At 44.8% G+C, this 22,455-nt stretch overlaps 1 protein-coding gene and 1 pseudogene across 5 annotated transcripts in view; one reads left to right on the top strand and one right to left on the bottom strand.

Moving 5' to 3' along the window:
* AUTS2 (activator of transcription and developmental regulator AUTS2) overlaps window positions 1-22,455 on the top strand; it is a 1,126,541-nt gene that overhangs the window by 173,301 nt on the left and 930,785 nt on the right. The gene's annotated exons all lie outside the window — the stretch shown is intronic.
* On the bottom strand, window positions 3,787-4,607 carry LOC123844984 (actin-like protein 6B; annotated as a pseudogene).

The following is a 22,455-nucleotide window of genomic DNA, read 5'->3' as shown; positions in this document are numbered from 1 at the left end:
GAGTATATCACACTTAGTAAGAGTGTGTATTGTTTCCGATATATGTGTGTATGTACCAGATCCTGATGATAATGTGTTTTTATTGTGTTATGGTTTAAAAAGTTCGAAAAACAAGAGTGTGGGGCACCTGGGTGGCACAGTTGGGTGTCCGGCTATTGATTTCAGCTCAGGTCATGGTCTCAGGGTCGTGGGCTCGAGCCTGCATCGGGCTCCATGTTGGGTGTGGAGCCTGCATAAGATTCTCTCTCCCTCTCCCTCTGCCCCACTCACACTTGCTTGTGTTAGCTCATGCTCTCTCTAAAAAAATTAAAAAAAAAAAAAAAAAGTTTAAAAAACATAAACCTACAAGATGAGTGTTGGTATCCTTTGACAGGGAAACTAAGATTATAACACTGCTTAGAGTCAGAGTCAAATTGGAACTTTTTCTCCTTCTGGCTTTCCACATTTGATCCAGAACATGACAATTAAATTTTTCACAGGACTTTCCATTTCTGAAGATTTTATAAGATTGGCGTCCACAGAGACACTGTCTTGCCCCTGAACATTGTTTTTAAAAATCAGATTACCAGGCCGAAGTTGACTGGTTTCTCAAAACATCTCTGTGTGGTCTGTTTCTGGAGAAGGGAAAAGAAAGATGAGCCTAGTTACTTTTCTTTTTTAACAAACAAGGAAAATCTAGAAGCTCTTTCCTTTTCACAGAAAGATAGCCTAGTTTTATCCAAGAGGAGAAACTAACTAGAAGCAGAGCAGGCTGTCTTTAGAGCATTCAGGAGAATTTGGTGTTGCTGAGACCAGTTCTGGTGTTGTGAGTGGGTAGACATAGCAAAAGGAGTCCACCACCTTGCATAAAATGTTTTGGTTTTCATTAGTAAGGCATACTTTTACATAGACTCAGTAACATTTAGTATAGTAACTACCGTTTTAACATTTGTCACCAGTCTTACCCACATCCCCAGCCTCCTGGGAAAGAGGTGGCACTTTCACTACTGTTTTAGGCAGCTATTTTGGCCTTAAAGGACAGACTTTTTAGAGAGGCATTATTTTCGCTGGCATGCCTTCCTTCTTGCTTGTAGTCAGTCTTGAATGAATTCCTGATTGGTTTAGCTACACTTTTTCTTTTTTGCACAGAAGAAATTGTTCTTGCCCAAGATGGCAGAAAAGTATAGTGAAAACCTGCTGCCCTCTTCCTTATCTTCCTCCCTGTCTATTTTGTTACCCCACCCCGCCCCAAACCAACCCCCCAATAAAACGTGACCTTTTGGCCCAGGGCCCTATCTGAGTGTTTTGTGTGGCAGAGCTGTCTCTGGCTGACTCCCAGGATTGTTAATGACTTCCTCCTCTGTCTCTAAATAATTGCTTGAAAAGACAGCTGTGGAGAGACATTGCCCCCAGCTTGCAGGCTCATTAATTCCAGCCATATGGAAGAGGGTGCAAAGGAAGAAGGTGGAAGTTACTTTGCCAAGAGTAGCAGGTTGGGGAAAAGAAAACCTAGAGGCTTTAGGGGAAGGGCGACTCCACTATGTTGGAGATTTGATGTGGAGTTGGTGAGGTCTGAGCAGACTTCAACCTAAGGCAGCTTCCTGCATTAAATCCCAAATACAGGGAAACAAAGTAAGAAACGATTATTTGGTTTCTAAAGTCCTTCCAGTTGCGTTCTTCTGGTGTTGAGTATAACTTAGCTTATAGGATACCTGGTTTTGTGCAACTCTTCAAGAACAGAAACATCCAAGTGAAGTGGAAAGTCTGAGGAACTAAGAAGGAAGACACCCAAGAGATTCCCCAAAGTCAGCCATCATGGACTTGGCCATTATTCATAATTTCTGCTTTTGTCTGTTCCCACAGTGGCCTTGAAGCAAGTTTCAAAAAAAGAAACTTTCATACTATACTCCTTTAAAAAAAAGAAATACAACTAGGGAACAAATATTCTAATTAGCTGTTTGGTTCAGCTCTTAACACCTAGCATGCGGGCTTGTAAAGGAAAAGGGGGGGGGGCGCCTGGGTGGCTCAGTCGTTAAGCATCTACCTTCAGCTCAGGTCATGATCCCAGGGTCCTGGGATCGAGCCTCACATCGGGCTCCCTGCTCAGCGGGAAGCCTGCTTCTCCCTCTCCCACTCCCCCTGCTTGTGTTCCCTCTCTTGCTGTCTCTGTCAAATAAATAAAATCTTAAAAAAAAAAAGGAAACAGGGTAGGGCACTTGATTTTTATTTTTCAAGAACAGGAAACATACCAGGTTTCTAAGAAGATGAAAACCCTTTCCTAAAAACCGAATTATAAAAAGTTTATGCAGGTCTTTAGACAAGGGGCAGTAAACGGATGAATATGTAATGTCATCAACGAAGGTTTTCAAGCAGATGCAGAGCTTTATGTGTGGGTGACTTCTTGGTGTCTAATCCATGCACACCAATGGTGCATCTTTTTTTTTTTTTTTTTCCCTTAAAACATTTTTACTCCTTTCAACCCAGAAGCATCACAATCTAAGTGGATGAGCAGGGAGGGGGAGAGATGAGGGCATGGGTGTGGGGGCTTTGATCTGCGCTGGCAGAGGCCGAGCCTGGAAACCCTCTCCCTGCCCCGTCTTTTGGCGTCCCCGACCCCACCGCGGCGGGATGGCGTGTGGGTGTTGAGGGGGCACCCTCAGCGGCACTTCCGATCCACGCACTGCTTCCTTCCTTCCTTATATTCCTGCTTGGAGATCCACATCTGCTGGACAGTGCCCAGTGAGACCAAGATGGAGTCCCCTATTCAGGGGCTGAACTTGCGCTCCATGTGCTGTTGCTGGCGATGAGCTTCAGCCGCATGCTCTGGGGGGAAAGAGGGGCTGGGGGAAGCGGACACCTGGGTTCTGGGAAGGGACAGGGCTGGAAGTGGGGAAGACTGGGAAGCCACAGGGGGAGGGGTCTGCTCTGGTGGCCTGAAGGCTCGCCATCGGGGAAGGGGGAAGGACTGGGTCCTGAAGAGCTAAGCCAGGACCCTGGTCGGGGTGGGCTCCTACCGGCGGGGTCTTCTGGGAAAGCTCTCGATTGAGCCTGTCTGTGAAGCCCTGGAGCAGCGTGTTCCCCCCCGTGACAATGACACTGCCGTACAAGCCCTGAGAGCAGAGAGGAGTGCGCCGTCAGGGCACAGCCCCTGCCCGTCTCCCCACCGCTCCTGGGCCCCTTTGCCCAGACACAGGCTCGGGCCTCACTGGGCGGATGTCGATGTCACACATGCCGATGCTGGTGGTCACCACATGGCCCACACCAAGCATGGTGTTCCCCGACAGGCCCTGCCGAGAGAGGTGACCTGGGTTGTGGGCCTCTGCCCTCTCTCCCCAGACCCCAGGGATCCTTCCCAGCCCCCCACCCCCACACGCTGGCATCTGGGGAATCCAACGAGCCCCCACCTTGATACCCTCCACCAGGGCCAACCTTGACATTGGAGGGGTCAAACAGGCCCTCAGGAATGCGGAGCCGCTCAGCCCCATAGTCTGTGTTGTAGCCGTTGGGCATTTCGTAGTGCACTGTGGGCATTTGCGCGGCCACCCTGCCCAGGAGAGAGAGAGACTCTGCCTGGGGGTGCTCACAGAGGGCCAGAGGTACCCCCGGAGTCCCAGGCCTGCCCTCTTTCCCACCCCTGGGCCGTGGGCTCCACTTACTGCTCATTGTAGGGAGAGTCTGAGACCTGCAGCACCGAGGCCTAGAAGTCCTGAATCACCTCCTGAGGACCCAGGGAGCTGGTGAGGGCCTGGGCTCCCTCCGCAGCACCCCCAAGCCGCCCGCCTGCAGGGCCTCTCTGTCCCTTCCCCTCTACTCATGGCAGGGGACTAGGAGCTGGGGAGGGGCTGGGGCTGTTTCGGGGGACTCTCTCCTCACATTGCACATGTAGTTATGCCAGGACTTGGAAACCTGGGGTAGCTTCTCCTTCTCCCAGTTTGGAGGGGCGCCCTCCCCTACGGGTTCCTTGGCTGCAGTCATGTAAGGTGGGATGATGTCCATGGCCATTTCCTGGAAGAGCTCCCTGCACTGCATAGAGATGAAATCTCCTGCCAGGGGTGACTTGACAATGCTTTGCTGCAGACGTAGCCGTCATGTACTGGGATGGCTGTGATGTGGGTGGCCCCACTGTTTAGCACCAGGCCCGTGGAACGTCCGTTTGCAAAGGTGGTGAGCACAGCCGTCTTGCATTAAGAAGAAGGCAGGAATGTTGTACTGCTTGAACATCAGCTCTGTCAGCTTCTCCCGCTTGGCCTGTGTGTTCCACGGGGCCTCGGACATGAGCACTGGGTGCCGGTAGGGCTCGGACTTGACGTGTTTACTGTAGGTGTGATCCAGGATGGCACGGAAGCATTCCCAGTCTTCAATCATGCCATTCTTGAGGGGCAACATGATCTCCGCTCCATCCCGAGGCACATGCAGGGCGTCGGTGTCGATGTGGAAGATCTTCCCTTTCTTCTCTTTCTCCCCCTCCAACTCCAGCCCGCCCTCCTCCTCCGCGGCCAGCAGCCCCACGTGGTGGGGAAGTCAGCCTTGGGGCAGTCCTCCCCAGTGTACCCAGCACGGACAGAGGAGGAACCAATGTCAAAGACCAGCGCCCCCACCTCATCCTCAGTCCATTGCAAGCAAAGCATTCACTCCAGGTGCTCTTGACAAAGTCACCAATGGCCTCCCCGTTACTTAATCTTATGCACACTTCCCAGTCCAGGCTTGCTTCATCCCTCTGCAGCATTCAACACGGTTTGCCATTCCCTTTTTGGAACATTCTTTTGGGTTCCAGAACTTTAAGGCCATTTTCTCAGAGTGCATGCAGCTAGGCATGTCCAGTGTGCCTGTGTAGTTTTGCAAGTTTTCCTGTGATGTATGTACCTTTTTACCTGAAAAACAGGTGGCTAATTTCCATTAAAACAGTGGTTTTCAAACTTTGATGCATATTAGAATTACTTGAAGCTCTTACAGAAATATCTGTGCCCAGGTTGTGTCCCAGACTGATTAAATCAGAATCTCTGAATGTGGGCCCCAGGCATCAGTATCTGTGAAACTGATCGTGAAGGTTACTTAAGAGAACAAGAGCATTCGGTCATCTTAATGTTAATTCCCCCAGCTGCATTTCTCAAAGGTATAGTTACTCCTAGAATGCTCTTTTTTGTAAGGTTTTATTTATTTATTTGGGGGGGAGGGGGAGGGAGTGAGAGAGATGGGGAGGGAGAGAGAGAGAATGAGCAGGGTGAGGGGGCAGAGGGAGAAGCAGACTCCTGGCTGAGCAGGGAGCCCGATGCGGGGCTCGATCCCGGGACTCCAGGATCATGACCTGAGCCGAAAGCAGATGCTTAACCAACTGAGCCACCCAGGCGCCCCCCTCCTAGAAAATTCTTATTCCATGCTGTTGATTTAAGGAAGCCCATGTAGTTTCCATTAACATTCCCTTAGAAACACTGAAACCAGTATTGATGCCGGGACCACTATACCTTTCTTGTCCTGAAAGAGTGTTTGAACCATAACCAGAGTTTTTATTGGGAAGCAGCTTAGGATCATCAGCCTTAGCCAAGCTCGTCGTGGCTGTTGGAGAATATAGGAAGTCAGATGAGGGAGGGAGTAAACTTTTTTCAAAGCCATAGGTTGTGTGTGTGAGGGTGCATTAAGATCGCTCTTGGAGCTCAGAATTTTTTCTGGCCCTGTATGGGCTGTTGTCTTGGGAGAATGCCAGCTATCTCACTAGTGGGACAAGGAGAGGTTTATGCATTCTCTGGTTCTTTTTTGAAGTTTAAAACACCCATCATTGTTAGATTTAATATCCAAACTCTCTGACCCTTTGCAAAGTTGGTAAGTTAGACTATGGGTTTGTTTAATAAGATTATTTTATTTTTGAAGAACTGAAGAAAAAGAACTGAATATATCCTAAGGGGCTGAAACAGAGAATCATTGTTTTATGTAATCTGGATTTTATCACACTCCAAATTATGCGTCTTTGAATACACATTATGTGGGATAATAGTAATGTGTCAGTGAAAGGGAGAGAATATGAATGAGAATTGAACTGAATCATAGTGAAAGCATATAGTGGGAACCATATGGTAATAGTAATCTGGTTAAGAGCCACTTCTTGGTTTCTATGGCCTTGGGCAGGCTGTAACCTCTTCTCCTCAGTTTGCTCACCTGAAAAATTATAATACCTGGATTATTTGTGCAACTCTTAGGACTGTTTTAATGATTAAATGAGATTGTTCATAAAGCGCTTAGAACAGCACATAACCAGTCCTATTTAAGTGCTGCTTAGAGCGTAGTATCAACTTGTCCCACTAAGAACATTCTAGAACTGCATGATCCAGATGATGCTTTCATCTGTAAAGTCCATTAGTGAAGGTGCTTCCATATCCCTAAACTTTCCTTTCCTTTTGCTTCTAACCTAAATTCTTCACAGTGTGCTACTGAGTCTCACCTGGGATTGCTTGCATCTTGAGCACCAGCTGGGTTCCATCCTCACATAACTAAAACACAGTGATTCCCTCTCTGGGCTTGATTCTTATATTCTGACTGTCCAGGTGACTCCTTGGCTCCGCGAATCTGAACCCACCCCAGTTTTTCCATTCTGTTCAGCAGAGATCTGCTTGGGGCTAACTCAGATGGAGGGTGACCTCATGGTTTTTGATGCCATCTTTCAATTTGTATAACTCAGCCGTGAGCATGCTTTTTAAAAATAATGGCCCTAAATTGCTGACATCTTGTCATCTGCTCAGACTCCTAAATCTTTCTGTGCTCACTAGACTGAATGGGATCAGCTGGAGCAAGATGCCTTTGTGCAGTCCTGCACTTACTGTGCTCGGCGAGTGACCTCCAATAGAGCTGTGTGTTCCCTCCGAGTAACATGGGTAATGATTACAGCAACAATGTTGCTATTGTGTCCAGAGGTTTGGGGCTGTAATTTCGTAATGAAATTGAAAAACATGAGATTAAAAACCTGAATATAGCACAGTAATTATATTTAAGTATCACAAATCATCTCCCTGTATTTAGTTAGGTGTTGGAGATTTGGCCTCTCTTTGTGGAGTGTGGTCACGTTGTTTCATACATCTGCAAAATGGAAAGCTTCTAATTTATGGCTAAAATGTGGGAATTGCTTTCTCTTAATGGGAAGGTGACGAGAATGGTATTGAATTTGAAGGAGCTGGTTTGCTTCATTGACTAGAGTCAAGAAGGGAGGTTGTAGAAGAGCTGCCAAGGTAAAGAAATGTTTGGGTCTTTTCATGGTTTAATTCCCAGATACTTAGATGTGACTACGGGTTCTCTCTCTAGAAATTAACTGACATAGGCAGGGAAATTCTCCAGGCCTTCAACAAGCAGTGTAGTCTCAGAGGTATGACTCTTTACCTTACCTAAGGCGGATTTTCTGGAAGATGTAGCTTCCAGAGTTTCTGGAAGATGTGGGTTTCCCACAGGCGCCTGGTCCATTCATTGCCTGAGAACTGGTATGTACCTGCTGTTTCTTTATTTTGGCTGAGCCCTTTTTGGGGTGGGAGGTTGGGGAATGTGTAGGTGGTAGCAGTTGGCAGGCATTCCTGGGGCATGAAGAGTAGGGAGTAGACTCAGGGCTCTTCTTTAATATGAAGTTAGAGGGGAACATGGTTTAAGACTAATGATCTCTCCATCTACTTGATTTCTAGGAAACATTGGGTATAAAATGATCAGAGAAGGAAGTTGTGAAGGGGATAATTATTGTTGTCAGTTATTTACTGATTATCTACCATGAGCCGTGCACTTTTTTTTTTACCATTTTTAAACATCATAGTAGACACTGCTTTAGAGAGATCCTGTCCCTATACTGTCTCCTACCCCCCAAATAATTTCTACTGATGCAAACAGTACAGATTATCCCTTCTTCCCCAAAGCTTTCCTCCAAGATACACTGTGAATCTATTAGGCCAAGTAACTGGATTACTCGAACTGCTTTGGGCCACCGTTTGTTGGTAAAAGCCTGGCCTGTCAGTTACCAGCATTCAAATCACCTGGGGAGCTTGCTGAAACTATATTCCCAGGCTTCCTTAACTCTCCCTATCTGGAGGTACTCCGGGTGAGTAGGTGGGGTGGATGGATTTGTGGTCTAGGAATCTATATTTAATCTATATTTTGTAACCCCCTGCCCCCCGGATTCTTACAGATTCTGAGAATCACCACCTTAGGGCTCTGAGTTTCAGAAGCAGGGCTGTTCCACTGGATGGATTATGTTGAAATTTACTCTGCTGAAACATGGACCTGCTGTTCAGTCCCCTAGTTATGCCCGTCATCATCAGTATCTTGGGTAAAAATACCTGCTTTGATTGATTCCATTTCCTCTGGATGTAAGGAAGACTGGGCTTCTTTGCAGCTTTACCCACCCTTATGGATAGCAGATAGAGAGGAGAAAGGTCCAAACCTGGTGTTTTCACTTCAGGCCTGCTAGGGAAAAGGTGGCCTACCTCCAGCAGTAAACTTGGGCTTCTCCAGGACCTTCAGTAGTTTCTATTTCCACTGGAAACTCATTGAAAATTCTAGCACTATTCGTGTTTTTGGCAAAGCAGATAAAAACAGCAATTCAATTAAATTCATCAAACATTTATTGAGTAGCTGCTGAGGCTAAAGTGTTGTGCCAAGGGGAATGACATAGATAAGTAAAAACACAGTTTCCAGCCTCCATCCAAGAGGCTGTTGTTCTCATGGTGTAGTCAGGCCTGTTGTAGTCAGGCACATTCAGCTATAAACTGGCACATACGATAGGGTCTTCCAAAAAGTGAAGTCAAAGCAAAGAGCGTTCACAGGAATGTCAGGGTAGAAATAGTTACATTCTAGTTAGGCAGATGTCGTCTTTGGGGAGATGGTCCAGGGCGGTGGCTCTCTTCCTTGCCTGTGCTTTAGAATTGCATAGGGGGAATTTTTTTTTTTCTTCAGATTTTATTTATTTGAGAGAGAGCGCAGTGAGAGAGAGTGGGGAGAGGGGCAGGGGGGTGGGGAGAGAGAATCTCAAGCCGACTCCCTGCTGAGTGCAGAGCCTGATGTAGGGCTTCATCTCAGGACCTCAAAATCACTACCTGAGCTGAAGTCAGGAGTCAGACATTTAACTGACTGAGCCACCCAGGCGCCCCCACATAGGGGGAATTTTTTAAAAACCCTAATATCCAGGCCATACCGCTTAGCAATCAGATCAGAATTTCTGGAGTTTGGATATAGGCATGCGCACTTTTTAAAGCTCCCTACAGGCATTTCCTGTGCGGCCAAGACTGAGTGAGAGCCACTGATACAGAAGGACAAATAGGCTGTCATTGCGAAGGGGGTTAGGCAGAGAAGGAAAGGCATTGGGGGCATCAACAGAGGCCTAGAGGCAGTAAAGTGAATGCTTTGGTTGGAGAATGCTACTCAGTGGGGTATAGGACTCTTGGGGCGAGTGGGGAGGGAAGTTATCCCTACTAGGTAGGATTGGATTAAAACATTGTGCCATGGAATTGGGAGACATCATGTTTTTGTACTGTCTTTAGAACCCCTTCTCACCTCATAAGAAGATGGGGAATGAGGCGCTGAACACCTTGTACTTTCCCAAGGTGCTAGTAAGTCCGGGCAGAGAGAGCAGGAGGCATGCTTCCCTTCGCAAGGCTCTTTGCTTGTGCCATGCTTGCCATGTTCTCTTGGCATCTGTTCTTGGCAGTTTTCTGCTGTAAAAGAACACCAAAGGTAAGGTAGGGTCAGAGTGGCAGGAAGGTATTGATGTTCGGCAAGACCATGGCAATATTTCTTATCTTTTGGTTGCACTCCTGTGACTACGTGGTGGGAGGATTGCTGGCTGTACTGGGGGCAGATGTTTGCAAGTCCAAGTGTGTATGTTTCTGTGCTCTTGCAGCTGCATCCATTTTGTGCCTGATTCCACTGAGAACTGGTGCTTTATCTGCTTATTGCTGTTTGCAGGAAGTTAATTTGCAGGTGCTATAAATATGCACGGTTCATATACTTCATTTATTCTTTCTTCCTCGAAGCCTCTCTTCTTTATGAGGCACCTTTCATTTGTATGTTTGGTGCCTGTGGGTTTTTTTTTTTTAATGTCACTATTTTGTTAGTAACAATAAAGGTAAAGCCACTCAGTCATGCAGGACTCTTTTGAAAAGTGCTTCGGGCAGGTGCAGCTCAGTGGCCTGAGGGGAGGTCCATGTATCAGGGTTTCCTGTCTGTTGTTACAGGTAGAAGAACCAGCAGAGTTCAGGAGAGAGCTAATTTTCTTCATTACTGGTGTAGAGGCTATGTATTCACAAACACAAACCTTAAAGTAGTTCATAAAATAGTACCACCCATGTACCTACCCATCCATTACTGTATTCATCCATCCATCCATCCATCCATCCATCCATCCATCCATCCATCCATCCATCCATTCATCCATACACCTGTTTATCCACCCAGCCATTCACCTATCCCTTTAGAAAAGATAGTGCAATATAGTAGTTGAGAGTACGGATTCTGGAGCCATTCTGCCTGAGTTCAAATAGTGACCCCTCCACTTGCTTAATCTCATTTTCTTTCTTCTGTAAAACGGGGGTGGTAACAGTAACAACCTCAGAGAGTTGTGATGATTAAGGGATTACTGTATGTGATGTGCTGAGGAAGGACCTGGACATTGGAAGTTCTAAGTTGTCTGCTGCTATTCTGTCACCCTTGTATTATTAATCATTACAAGAAAATATAGTGACAAATGAATTTGGTCTATCGGCTTCCAGTTTTGTGGTCTTAGAATTTATCAGGAGAAAAAAGGTTGGAAAGGGAGGTTTTGGCGGATCACAGAGGGCCTTGATTCCAGATTTTAGGATCGGTAGACAGAAGCCCCTCAGGTTTTGGTCTTAGTGAAAGATGTGCATCAGGGAGGTATTTTTATAGTTTTGTGCAAAATAAATAATTTGCAGTATTAGAACAGTTAGGAGGCTATTTTAATGGCCCAAGGCACAGTGTAACAAGGAAATGAATGAGAGTGGTGGCAACAGAAATAGACACGAGCAATTGAAGACAAAAGATTTTTTCTGATTTCGCTTGTCGATTCCGTCTTGTTGATTCTACTTGGCTTAACCAAAAATATTGGTGAATTAGTGCTCTCCGTCTCCACGTCCATTCTTGATGAGACGGGGACCTTGTTACGTACATGTCATTGCTGGTCACAGGAGGCAGAGGGGCTAGTGCCAGAACACAGAACTAGGTTTTTCTGTTCCATGCTCTTACGTGGCTCATTGTAAACAGGACCCAATTAGCTCTTGAAGCATGCCTGCCTGTTCTTCTCTCCCCCTAATTACTGTGCGGAGCTTGGGTTCATGCACAAAGTTACCTTGATTTAACAGTAAGTTTATGGAGCTATAAATGTTCCAACAGTACTTTGAGAGGGCCCTTCAGACATTAACATTCAAGGTTCCTGTGGGTGGGCTGAGAACAGCCGCTGTGGATGTTTTCCAGATTCCGGAGTATGACACCTTAAGTTTTTCTATTCCTGTTCACATTTCTTCAGGAGCGTAGACAATGCAGTAAAAAGATGTAACCTGACTGAAGATGGATGGAGTAGACCAGAAGTTGAAAATAGGGAAGAGTCTGCACAGTCCTGTAGTCTCTCCCAGAATTGGACATTTTTGTGGTGTGATGTGGAAGAAGAAAAACATTTATGGCCAAACCTCACTAAATTCAACAATTGTGGGGTTGGTGCAGACAGATTTGCAGGGTAGTTGGAAAGAAATGCAGTTCCATTATTTATAGTTATACAGTGGTGACTTGAGCAAGGATAATGAAGTGTTGCCTGGCAGAACGTTTTTTGGAGATTGGCCTTCATGTATAATTAGGAATATCAGTCCTTAATAGTGTATTTGATTTTTTCCCCCTCTCTTTGATGGTGTGATTATGTCTATATGCTCTCATTTGGCCTGATATTAGAATCTATATGTTTGAGATAAAACTTGCTTTAGCCTAGCTCAAGTCCAGATTGCCCTAGAAATTTTGAATTAATTAGAGTGCGTCTGAAGGTGGAGGATTTTTGACAGTGTGCAGTGGAATCGTATGTACAGATTGCCTAGTGCAGGGCATATTATTTCATTTTACTCCCTCTCTCCACTTTGAATGAGGGAATCGCTAAGTTATGGGCTACTGCTCTCGCACTTCACCTCTAGAACGTAACCTCTTAGGGAAGATATTCTGGGATCCAGGGATGGGGGGGGTGGGCGGAGGTGGGAGGTGGGGAGGAGTATGTCCCATAAACCAGGTGCCCCTGCCTTCTTGTCTGGAAATCAGTGGTTCTCAAAATGCCATATGCATGAGAATCATCTGAGGGACTTCTTACAAGTTCAGCAACACCCCCACCTTCACCCCCTCCTGCAAGGGATGGGGTCAGACTCCATAGATCTAAGGAGCTGCTCTCTGGCAGAGATTAGGTGCAAATCCCAAATCTGACCATGGACTACCGTGTGCCCACTCAGCATTCTTGGGCTGGTAAGAAGACAGGGGTTCCCTCAGCACAGATGGGAAGCTCTCACTTTTCTTTTTTGCCCTTTTAAATTCACTCTAGAGAGAGTTTTAGATATGCAGCGTAAGCAGGAAGGAAGACTGACCTTGCCTGTCTCCAGAGTCTTGCAGAGATAAAGGAAGTGCCTGCACTTTGAGGCAGCTGGGGATTTGTGGTGTTCCAGAAGACCTCAGCTCTCAAATGGGCTCTTGGCAGCCTCACTGATAATCACAGTGTGATCGCTCCTGGGCTTCCTTATTTAAGAAGCTCTTAAATTTTCTTTCCTACGCTATAAGGTTATATCTTCACCAGCTCCTCAAATTTTAAAAAAAGCAACAGAAGGAGGCAAAACAAATCCCAGAACATTTTTTTTCTCTTTCTAAAGGTTACAAACATAAATCATATTTGAGAACAATGAATGGACCTTATTTTTTATCTTCAGAAAGCTAGGCCTCTGGCATCTTAAAAAGAATCTTTATTTTAGAAAGGAAGGAGACTGGTATGGTGGCAGGGCTGTGCTCTGGGGATCAGGAGACCTGGCAGAAGACTTGGCTTTGCCACCGGCTGCCTGGGGCTCTTTGGTCAGAACCAGTCTTCACTTGGAGCCTTTTTCCCTATCTGTGAGATGAGGGGGTCCTGAAGCTATTGCAGCCCTAATGTTTTATGATTCTAGTGATGGGCTCAATGCCTGCATGATAGGCGTTTTCTAGATTTTGTCACCCTATTTCAAATTTGTGAGGTATGGCACGTGCCACCCATCTTTGCTGCACACGGGGCATCTCTTCATCAGTGCTTCATAAAACTGGCATGTCAGTACCGAGGGGACCGTCAGAGAACGTGGGGTTCACCCCTTCATTCATTGTACATACGAGACAGATGATGTCCTAGTTGATTTTCCCGGAGCATGGGGCATAATTTGGGCTCTTTTCACCTTACGATTCGCCTTTCTCTCTAGGGTGCTTTTTAAACCTTGTGTTGCCCTATCATCATACCTTTCTCCTTTTAGTTCCCTATGCCTTCCATGTCCCCCTTCCATTTCCCCTGGGATACTGAAATATTCAGTTGCAGTTGTGGGCAAAAGTGCTCCTGTGGCCTCCAGATTTTTTTTTTTTTTTTTATGTTTTCCTTCTTAGAAGAAGAATGTGATCATGCAGTGCCAATATTTTTACATACTGTACAGATATATTAAGCTATTATATATATATAAAAATAAGTTACATAAGGATGATATGAGAAATAAGTAAAAATAGATGATCTAATTTTTTTCCCCCTGTACCCCAGTGGATCAATTTATTCCTTCCCTGGAGTGTGAACTTGTTTTGAAGACTATTGATCCCAGACCATGGCAGGTTTAGAATTTAGACTGCTAGCTTTAGAATTTCCTGTGGCACTTGTTAAAAATACTAATTCTGGAACCTCGACCCAGACCAACGGAATGAGAATGTGTCCTTGTGGGACCTGGGAGTCTGCATTTTCAGTCCGTTCTCCTGGTGCCCCTGAGGCCCCACCAGTTTCGAGAACTATGGGTACTTACGAATAGTAGGTATGTGAGCATGAGACTTAACTGACACGTTAAAGATCGCTCAAGGGCCACCACTAAATTGGGATCCAGTTGACACTTGGAAAAATCAGACTGGCAATTTTCATGTGAGTTACATTAGAGGGGGCCATCAGCTGTATAATCAGACATGGAATTTCTTAGAATTTGAAGATTTTCTAGGTGTTTTTTTTTTTTTTTTTAAAGATTTTATTTATTTATTTGAGAGAGAGAACACATGAGAGGGGATAGGGTCGGAGGGCAAAGCAGACTCCCTGCCGAGCAGGGAGCCCGATGCGGGACTCGATCCCGGGACTCCAGGATCATGACCTGAGCCGAAGGCAGTCGCTTAACCAACTGAGCCACCCAGGTGCCCTCTAGGTGGTTTTTTTATTTGTAACTCCAAATATTTGCTACTGTGCCTCAGTCTTTTTTTTTTCTCATTAGAAATCTAAATATTACTGATGATCTAAAGACAATGAAAGATTAGACATTTGCCAAAATGCATTTAAAGGTTATTGTTTTTAACAGCTTATGTATCTGTAACCTTATGTTCGAACGGACATTTCAGTGCCCTGGTTATTGGGCATGTACTCTCTGAAACAGTCAAATAAAATCAGTGTAAGTCAGATAAACATGTAACAGGAAATTTGTTTCTATCTCTTCACTCCGGGTCAGCGTGCTCCCAGTCACCTTGGGAGTGTCAGGGTTATCTGTTCCTGGATCAGCTTTACGAAAGCTCCTACTCAAAGCTCTACTTGGCAAGACCATTTGGGAAAATGTGATAGTTGAGATTCAGCAGCTAGACCAAGGCTGAGTGAATAGGAGTCAGAACAGCAGGGGCAGCACCAGGGGAGCAATAGAGCTGATGGGAATGAGTAGCCTTAATTCTGTCTGGGATCACCAGATCTACCCCTGGCGTAGAATTCCAAAGCCCCCCTTCCTCATGGTGTCTTCTCCTACCCTTAGATTTGGGAAGGTGTCCCTAACATGGAGCACACCACTGGGGTGAGATAGTGTAGCTGCCCTTGCACATACGCTTTTTCTGCTTTGGTTTTTTTTTTTTTTTTTTAATGCTCACTTCCCCACCGGCCTTAATTCACAGTCTTTCAGTCTTTCTGGCAGTGAGTGTGCCAAAGGTCAGGAATTCTGGCAGAGTTTGATTCATCTCTGCTCCCTCCACAGCAGCTAGCACAGGCCTTGGGGCATAGAAGCCCTTGATGTGAATTGATTCAGGTATTGTGATTTAGGAGGCCCCACCTAATGGGCGTCCCTGGCCACCTCTCCAGCCACTGTTCCGGGAGAGCTGGGCTTTTGTTTCGGAGCCTTCTCATTTGTTTGTTTCATCTCTTTGGAGTACTTCCAACCCCTTCCCCTTTTTACTTGGCCAATTCCTACTTATCTTGTAGATAAATATGTATAAATGACACATCTTTCGCTCTTCCTAAACTAGGATGGATATCCCTGCTGCATGCTTCGATGGTCTCCCCACTTCTCTAGAATAACTTTTATCTTCGTTTTTGGTCCTTATTTATTGTTATCCCCCCAGATTGTCTGCTTTACCAGGGCAAGGATTCTAGTCTTCTTGCTCACCACTGTTTCCTCATCACTAAGCATAGGTGTGGGGGCATGGTAGGTCATCAGTAAACATTTCTGGACTGAATAAAGTTAAGTACCTAATAAAACAATGTATGCCAGTTAATGGGGTGATTGGCAAGGATGCACTTGCCAATTCCAGTGGTGGTAATTAACATTGTTAGGGTTAACTGCTGGGTTCTATGAGAACGAATGATTAAAAATAAACAGAACAGAAATGGAACTTAGGAGCAAAAGCTTTTATGTGCCTTTTGATGCCTAGTGTTGGGCAAAATTTTCTGTGAATAAAACGAAATGCCTTGATGGACTTGTTTATATACTATAAAATGTATAAGATAAAAAACAAATTGTTTACTATGGCATATATAGTCCGAAAAAACTCACAGGTACCAGTTCAAACATGCATTCAGTTATTCACTCACTTAATGGTTTGTTTTATATGATATATGCCAGGCACTGTTCTAGATGCTCAGGATCCACAGTGAACAAAACACAACAATATCTGACCAGAGGGAACATGCATTCTGGTGGTGGAGACTGTCAATAAAGCAGATAAATAAGTATCTAGACTTGAGAAGCTGGTGAATGCCAGGGAGGAGAATGAAGGGGGTGGGGGAAGGGACACAGAAAGTGCTGCAGTGTGTGTGTTGGGGGTGGTGGGGGGCACAATTATAGATTCAGTGCCCAGGAAAGGAGTCCCTGAGAAGACAACACTTGAGTAACCCACTGACACGGGGTGAGGAAGTGAGCAGGGTGGGTTTCTGGGAGCTCTGAGGTGTGCTTGGCTTTTTGGAATCTACTCATGGTCCTTCATGTTTATTACATGAACCAGCCCAGCAGGTTGGGATCAAAGTGTCCTGTTGTGTTAAAATCTGTAAATGTTTCCTGTCTTTGGACATTTACTCTGGCTAAATCCTCAGCCTGAATACTTATGTAAGGGTTTTGCATTTATTTCTTCTTACAAAGTTAGTTTGGTGGAAGAGGCCGTATGGAAACCTTTCTTTTCCTTTTTGTGGGTCAGGATTTGTGCTGTGTTGTCTACTTAACCCTCTCAACTCTAGTCTGTGGTGGAACCACCTCTCTCAGAGCTTGTATTCCTTGAGGGCAGGGTGTATTTCTTGTTTAACTAGTTAATGAAGGTCTTACCACCCTGTCCCCTGCATGGGGACCTGATAACTTATTTTGGCTGATTATGGAAGGGCTTTTCTGTCTACTTCTGTTCCCCTTGGTGGCTTCCTTATCTGTTCTGTAACACTGACTTTGAACTCATTTCATTACTTAATGAAATCTTATATTATTGCTTATTTTGTGCATCTGTCTTATCTCTCAACTAGAGAGGAACTTGCGTTTCCTTTCTGAACCTTACAGTGCTGGCTCCTAGTGGGTGTGCTTACAGCATGTACATCACTGATGGCTGTTGGTCAAAGTGCTTGTTTCTTCTGGGTGAGTGAGCCGACATCTTGTTTTTCTGGTGTTCTTTTTCTGGATTACAGTCTGTATCTGGGGTTCTCCTCTCCTTAGGACTTGGCCTGGGTATGCCGCTTGGAGGGCCCAAGGGAACAGTATAATTACTTAGGGGTAAATCCTTTGTGAATTCCAGTGCAAGGCTCTCTGTAGACTGGTTTTCTGCAGATTGGCCATTCTTCAGAGAATCATTCGTTGACTGTTCATGACATAAACATTGTAAATTAATGGCCCTTTCAGATTTCATTGACATTTTCTTTCTTGATGGTCATTTCTGGTCACTCAGAAATAGTTGCTCACTCCAAGACAATTACTGCATGCCTAATAAAAGCGAATGACAAAGCCAAGTTCAGCTGTGGGTGCTGGACTGGGCAGTTTCTAGCTCCTCCTCCAACAAGCGATAATCAGATCTGTGTCTCAGCAGAATTATAAATGGCTACATTTCATGAATCTCTTCAGGAATTGCTTTGCTTAGAATACTGTCCTATCTTGGAAGCTGTGGATGTACTGTGCACTGTTTTCTGTTTGGCAGTCTACTCTGAATGGCACCAGTTGGGGATAAACACTTGAATAAATGCTGCCACTTGTCACATGTGGTCACCTTCTGGGGGTGCATGTGACTGGAAGGGAGCCATCCACGATACCCACCAGTGTACCACCACTTGCTGGGTTTGCCTCCTTGTCATGACTTTGCTTTTCTGGAAACATTTCCCGCCCTGGTCCATGTCTGTTTCCTTTGCCCACCAACTAAAAGTCCTGGTAGTTTTTTATAGTTACAGAAAACACAGCGTAGAGACTTCTAATCAAAGAAATAAACCCCTGTCTTCCCAGGCACAGTCAGTACCAGCTGTAAGCTAATTAAACTCAACAGTTCACAGGTGTTCCTGGGGAGGACGCGAACACAAGGGCACATGCTCTTCTCTTTGGGACTTGTTAACATTTTTCAGAGCTCTTTAAATTTGGTTTTCCAGTGATACCATACTAAACAGGAAAATAGAGCGTGAGAAGTCAGGACTGTTGAAGATGTATGGAGTGGAAAGCTTAGCGCACACCCCCCTGTAGTTTACTCTAGCTGGATTTTCACAAACTGCGGTGGTGTTGCAGGTGTCCCCCACGGGGAGTCCAGGCTTTCAGTCCTCATTGTGTGAAACTTCCCATACCCTCGATGTTGAATTGGAGCTCATTATTGGCTTCTGTAGCATGTCAGAGAGTCGCCTCACTTGCTTCCATATGTGGCTCTGGAAGACTGAGTTTAGGGTGGATTTGGAGTGTCACCTTTGTCCCTACTTTCCAAGAGTTACAAAAGAGTTGCTATGATTATTAATTCTATAATGTCTTTAAAGAAGAGTAAAATCATACAAACTTACTAACCCAGACTTTGCTTTCTCCTTCTCCTGATCTATTAGTTTTATCCCCTGTCATGAGCCAGGATATAGGATCATGGGCTCGCAATTATATGGATAGTAACAGACCTGGGTTGTTGTCAAGAATTGTGCAGATTGGGGCGTCTGGGTGGCTCAGTTGCTTGGGCATCTACCTTTGGCTCGGGTTATGATCTTGGGGTCCTGGGATTGAGCTCTGCCTTGGGCTCCCTGCTTGGCGGGAGGTCTGCTTCTCCCTTTCCTCCTCCCCCTGCTCGCTCTCTCTAGCTTGCTCTCACTCTCTCTCAAATAAAATCTTAAAAAAAAAAAGAACTGTGCAGACTTTGTCATCACATTTTTCACCTCTCAAATTGTTTCCACCCCTTTACATTGGATTCATGGTTCTCAAAGTGTGGCCCTCAGCCCAGCAGTGTCAGCTTCACCTGGGAACTTGTTTGAAATGCAAATTTCAAGGCCCCATCTTGACTTCTTGGATCAGAAATCTTTGGGGGTGGGGTGGGAGGAAGCCACAGTCTTTGTCTTTGTAAGCCTTCCCAAGATTCTGATGCAAGCTCAAGTTGAAGAATCGTTGCATAGAAAGGAGTTGCTTTCTGTTTAGTCTCTTGAGCTTGCTGCAGTTGATATTTTAACTTTTATATGAAGGAGGACAGTAATATCTCCCTTGAACTCTTTCTTGGTGCAGTTGATTGTCAGATGCAGAAGGCTGATGTCAGGATGGGCAATGACCATGCCCCGATGTGCTGTGTTTACAGCCTCAGCCCAGGGCCTTGTGGAGACTTACGTAGCAGCTTTGGTAACAGGTAGATAAACCTACAGATATGGTGAGGTTAGGTAGCAAAACTTTCAAAACTCAACAGCTTTATGTTTGTGCAAGCGTTTTACTCAGTGTTGGCATTTTTGAGATATTTCACCTCTGCCCCCTGCCTAGAAAACTGTTTTTACTTTGGACAGACTGCCCTAGTGGGGGATAATCAGAACAAGTGGGAAAATACCTGAAAAAGCAGACTTCTCTTGTATTTATTGCTCAGAAGAAAAAAAAATTCCGATGAGGAGAAAGAGTTTATATTCTGAGTGAGGCAAATGATCACAGTAGGGTGGTACAAGACTAGAGTGCGGCTGTAAGAGAATACCAGTGTGTGGACTAGAACATATGGTGGGGAACAAGGCTACGAAAAAGACACAGAGAAGAATTTCCAATGGAAATTCTTCTGGGAGGTTTTTGTAAACCTATGTAGAGAAGGAACCCAACAACCTAGATCAGTTCACGTCAGGTTGGAAGTCATCTTAAAAATTGCAGTAGCAATGAACTCTTTCCTCCTGAGACGAGCGTAGGAAGAAGAAGAGCCAACTTTTATTTCCCTTAGGAAATGTAGATGTGATGCCCCCAGTGAGCACTAAGTTAATATTGGATGATGGCATTTCAGCAGCAGGGACAGATACTTTTCTTTTTCCTGACTGAATCCCACCAAGGTCTTCTTTTACCAGCTTCAGAGCCACAGAAGAAAGGACAAAATTCAAAATTTTGCTTCTTTTTAGGATATCCATTCAAAGGTTTAGGAGATGATATTGAAAATATAATAATGGTTTACATTTATTGAGAACTTCCATGTATGAGGTCTTGTTGTAAGGGCTTTACACGTGTTTAATCATAACTCCTTACACATTCTTAAGAGCTAGGTTTGTTATCTTCATTTTATCATTCAAGAAACTCAGGCACAGAGCTAGTGGTTAAGCAATCTGCCCAAGGTCACACAGCTACTAAATGGGATTTAAACCAAGCATTTTCATTCCAGAGTCCTTGCCTGTAAATATCCTATCTTCCTGTACTCATCCATAGGCCTTTGCTTCCTTGTGCTTATAAGTTAAAGAATTATCATAGGTTAGCTGTTTATTAACAATAAATTGTTTATCTGACCCTTCATCGTATTTGGTCCCAGGAAGAGAAATCTCTGTTCCTCTTTAAAGAACTATTCTTATTGCACTTAGACTCTGGAAATTTTACATTTAAAATTAAATTTTGCATTTAAAATCAAGAAATATTTATTGTGTAATATACTGAATGTAAAATTAAATCTTGCACTTAAAATCAGGAAATATTTATCATGCAATATATTTTTTTAAGATTTTATTTATTTGACAGAGAGAGAGAGCAAGAGCAGGAACACAAGCAGGGGAGAGTGGGAGAGGGAGAAGCAGGCTTCCCATGGAGCAGGGAGCCCGATGCAGGGCTCAATCCCAGGACCCTGGGATCATGACCTGAGCCGAAGGCAGACGCTTAACGACTGAGCCACCCAGGTGCCCGTGCAATATATTTTTTAAAGGTTTTATTTATTTGAGGAGGGGGAGAGAGAGAAAGAGCATGAGGGGAGGAGCAGACGGAGAGGGAGAAGCCGACTCCCCGCTGAGCAGGGAGCCTGATGTGGGGCTTGATCCCAGACCCTGAGATCATGACCTGAGCCTAAGGCAGACGCTTAACTGCCTGAGCCACCCAGGCGCCCCTACCATGCAATATTGTTATACCACTGAGTGTAAATTTTAGCTGGCCATTTAAAATATTTATAGCAACTGGTGGACCAACTTGCTCTCATAATGTTTAGTTTCATGGACTCTCTGCTGTTTCCATAAAGCTTAAATTTAAGGGGTAGTGGTTGCAGAGTGGTACTGTGGAAATGGAGTCCTAAGTCTAATGACCTTGAATGAGATGAACACAATCTAATTTTATTTTTAGTTGTTTTCCTCCTTTTAACAAAGATCACATGAAGTTGGAAACATCTGGGTTTTGTCACTATGGGTATTTATTTTTTATTGTAAATCACCAGGATTGAGACTTAAAATGTTGATTTCTAGGTATAATTACTTATATATGGCTCTATAACAAATTACCCTCAAATCTGTCCGCTTAAAACAGCAAACATTTGACTATGTCATGATTTCTGTGGGTCGGGAACTCCTGGGAGGTTCTCGCTCAGGTTCTTTCACGAGATTGCGGTAAGGGGGAGGGAGTGGGCTGGGCGTGCTGTCATCTGAATGGTTGACGGGGGCTGTAGAGTCCACTTCTGAGATGGCACACTCACTTGGCTTTTGGCAGGAGGCCTTGGTTTCTCACCACATGGACCTCTCCAAAGTGACTTCTTGACATGACATCTGGTTTCCCTGGAGTGAATGATTCAAAAGAGAGACAAATGACCTAATCTTGCAAGGCATAACTGTCACGTCTGCCACATTCTGTTAATCAGGAGTGAGTCACTAAGAACAGCCTTACTCAAGGGGAGTAGAATTAGGCTCCCCCTTGGAAGGGCAGAGTATTAAAGGATTTGTGGACATATTTTAATCACCATATTAGGCCTGACTCCACACCTACTATGTCAGACTCTCTCGGTGTGTTAATTTGCATTTTTAACACATTTGCCCAGATGATTTCTATGCACACTTAAAATAGAGAATCATTGGGTGTTCAGGTGATATTTGTTGAACGATTCAATCTGGAAGTAAATGAATACTATAATGCACTTTCCCGGTTTATTTAAGAAGCCAGAACCGTTTTTCACATATTTAGTGTTCTAAATATTTAAGGTTTATGCTTAGGCACTAAATCAGGTGCTAACTAGATAATATAGCAAACGATTTTCTTTGATTTCACTTTATCTGGATAGGCCCCTTACCTTTTGTTGCTCATCTGGCCACATAAGCCCACTCTAATTTAGCCTGTGGAGTTATAGCAGCTCCCCTCAGTTATATGTGTATATATATATCCCAAACTGGACCTTAAGCTCACAGTTAGGAAGAAATTAAGTATATGACTGGCGGGGCAAGGCAAAAGGATATCCCTGAGTTTTTGTCTCAAGATCCAGGGTGCAGGGGGCGGAGCAAGATGGCAGAGGAGTAGGAGACCTGGATTTCGTCTCCTCTCAGGAATTCAGCTGGATAGGGATCAAACCATTCTGAACACCTACAAACTCAACAGGAGATCGAAGAAAAGAAGAGCAACAACTGTCTCAGCAGAAAAGCGACCACTT

This window comes from Mirounga angustirostris, unplaced genomic scaffold (genome assembly GCF_029215605.1).
Source record: "Mirounga angustirostris isolate CCGP_5_RB_7025 unplaced genomic scaffold, mMirAng1.0.hap1 SCAF_5, whole genome shotgun sequence".
Lineage (NCBI taxonomy): Eukaryota > Metazoa > Chordata > Mammalia > Carnivora > Phocidae > Mirounga > Mirounga angustirostris.
Note: the sequence above shows the minus strand (reverse complement) of the source record. Positions and strands in the feature narration are given on the sequence as shown.